This window comes from Neophocaena asiaeorientalis, unplaced genomic scaffold, assembly GCF_003031525.2.
Source record: "Neophocaena asiaeorientalis asiaeorientalis breed wild unplaced genomic scaffold, Neophocaena_asiaeorientalis_V1.1 scaffold78, whole genome shotgun sequence".
Classification (NCBI taxonomy): Eukaryota; Metazoa; Chordata; class Mammalia; order Artiodactyla; family Phocoenidae; genus Neophocaena; species Neophocaena asiaeorientalis.
In genome coordinates this window covers 18947679-18950749 of record NW_020175018.1, presented here as the reverse complement: position 1 = coordinate 18950749, position 3071 = coordinate 18947679, and positions in this window count along the sequence as shown.

Sequence of the window (3071 nt, the reverse complement as noted above, 5' to 3'; positions counted from 1 at the left end):
AGGAAATGAATGCCGCTCTGCCTGGGGTTTGAAAGGGCAGTGGATTACGTGATAGACAAACAGTACTCAACCCAGTGCCCGCTCGGTCCTTCAGCTGTGAGTAAAATGCCCGGGGCAGGGGTCCCTCCCACTGTGGAGACTAAAGAGGAGGGAGCTTGGTAGGCTGTCAAGGAGAGAGGCACCACCTCCAGGTGTCGGCACCCCTGCAGCCTGCCTGGGGCCAGGCTACCCCCGACCCAGTGGCTTGCTCAGGTCGGGGCAGGGGTGAGAGGAGCAGGCAGGTCCCCATGGACACAGGGTGAGGAGGCCACACTCTGCACCCTCAGCCTCCTCGCTCTTTGTGGCCGATACTCTGCCCGGCTCCTCCCTCCTGGCCCTTCCTGTGTTTTATGGGTTTTTAAAATAAATTTATTTATTTATTTATTTTTGTCTGCGTTGGGTCTCCGTTGCCGCAAGTGGGCTTTCTCTAGGGCCCGAGGCGCACGGGCTTCAGTAGTTGTGGCACGCCGGCTCTAGAGCGCAGGCTCAGTAGTTGTGGCACATGGGCTCAGTAGTTGTGGTGCCCGGGCTCAATAGTTGTGGCGCACGGGCTTAGTTGCTCCGCGGCATGTGGGATCTCCCTGCACCAGGGCTCTAACCCGTGTGCCCTGCATTGGCAGGTGGATTCTTAACCACTGCGTCACCAGGGAAGCCCCCCCTTCCTGTGGTTCTGTAGGCACCTAGTTCCCTGGATCGGCTTTTCCTGCACAGAAGTGCCCATAGGGCTTCGTTCCCTGGACCCTGGCAGATCCACGGCCATGAGGCGGGAGCTCCCTGGTGAGGCTCGGGCTCCAGCGGCGATGGGACCAGGGACAGATGGGGACTTGGCTGTTAGCACAAAGCCCAGGCCTGAGCTAAGGCCATATCTGGTGACCAAAAGACCTACCCGCCCCTCCCCCAGGCTGGACGCGCCGCTCTGGCAGCCTGGATCTGAGCTGCCGGGTCCTTGCCCGGAACTTCCCAGGGTAAAAGAAAGATGACACGGGGATGGCAATGGCCAGCAAGGACTGGGGCCGTGAAACTGAAGGGCAGAGCTGGATTTGGTCATCCCTGCCATCCCAAGGCCCCGACAGCAGTCAGTGCCTCAAAGTGCAGGGACCTCACCTCCATCCATCCTCCTGCCGGCTCAGGGCCACGCTTGTCAGTGACCTGCTGTGGGCGTTGGGCCATGGCTCCCCTCTCTGCCCTGATTCCCTGAGGGTCTGCGTGGGAGGGTCTCGCTTGGGTCGGGCTTGGAGAGCAGAGGACCCTGTGCGTCCCTTCTCTGTGCCTACCCCCTAAGCAGAGAGTGCGTCCCGGCCCCTCCGTGGGACCTGGGAAACAGGCAGGAGGCCTCAGCTCGTCCCTGAGCCAGGCGCGGCCGGACGGGCGGAGCCGCGCTGGGGTGTCCCTCGGGCTCCCCACTGCCCACCGGGCCTTGGCCAGGCCCCACACCATCCCCAGAGGCCCAGAGCCAGCTTGGGCAGCACCGCCCCTCCACGCCCCTCTCCCAGGGTCAGGCCATGCCTATGGTGGGCCCAGGCGCAGACGGAGCTGGAGGGGGCTCAGAGAGTGACTCGGCCATCACGGGGGCACTGCTGCTGGGCACTCGATTCCCAGAAGTGCAGGGCTCCGTGGGGACCCCCCCAGCCCAGGGCTCCGTGGGGACCCCCCCAGCCCAGGGCGAGGTGTTAGGGGTTCAGTGAAGCCACTGCTTTGGGAGAAGATTCCCAGGGCCAGGGATGGCCACGTGGACTTTGTTACCCAAACCTCATGATCCCCTATGGAGCAGGTGAGGCTGCCCTTGGAGAGGCCCAGGAGGTGCCAGGCCCACGTGTAGCCAGGGGCACGGGAATGATGGTCCAGCGGGGTCAGAGGCCAACGGGGTCGACTGGACATGTCACCTCCTCCCCCCGCAGAGGCCCCGATTCACAGGGCCTGGGGCAGCATTCAGCCCCTTGAGTACCACCTTGGGGAGCGGGCCGGGTGAGAGCTGACCCTGGGCACCTGGGGGCGAGTCCGGCCCCTGCCCTTCGGGGAAGGCTCTGCTGATGGCCGCGCCCTGTGGGCCTCCCCTCAGTTCCCTGTGTGGACCCCACCACCCCGGAGAAGAAATGATTTTTAGTCGCATGTGCCTCAGACCCCAAGCACTTGGTTTTCCTCACAGGACCAGACTGGGATCCAAATCCTGGGGCCAGCACTCTGGGCCGGACTCAGGTGGAAGCCCCGGAGCGTGAGCTGCTGTCTCAAGTGCAGACACCAGACTCTGTGTCTCTGCCTGGGGTCTGACATGCCAGAGCATCTCCCCGGCCCAGCCTCCCATCCATCCCCCGTGTACCCTGGGCGCACAGCTGGCAGGGCCCGTGAGTCCCAGGCAAGGGCTCAGGTCCTGCAGCAGAGAGGGCAGGCCAGGCCGGCCCCAGGACGCTCCCCACAGACCCCGGCGTGGACAAGCGCACCTCAGACCCTAACACGCACACCTGTCACCTGGGGCCCTGCACTCTATCGGGGCCTGGGGCGGAGGGCAGAGGGGAAGCACAGTGAGTAGGGGACCCAGGACAGCAGCGTGGCTCAGGAAGCCACTAGAAGGTGTTTGGAGGAGGAGGGAAGGTCGGCCGTGTGGCCAGATGCCGAGAGGTCAGGGCAGACCATGTGACCACCGGTGACAGCGGGGCCTCCGTTCCCGAGCCTTTGACCCCCAGCTGAGCCTGGTCTGACTCCCCAGGGCCTCGATACAGGAGCAACAACTGCTACTTGTCATTTCCAAAGGGGGCTTGATTCCCCAAACTGTTCTCCCACCTCCCCATCTGGGGAAATGGCCATCATGGGCCACCTTCCCACCAACAGTCTGAGCGCTGCACCCCCGATCCCTCGGTCCTTCTGGCTCCCCCTCCAGATCCAGTCCGTGCCCCTCAGCCCTCCCTGGACCCCGGGAGAGGCCCCAGCGGGTCTAGCAGAACATTCTCCTTTGCCCAGCAGCCAGGAGACCTCTTCATCTGCAGGCGGGTCAGAACAAGGCAGAGTCCTGGCCCCGCCCCTCGCCGCCTGGCCCC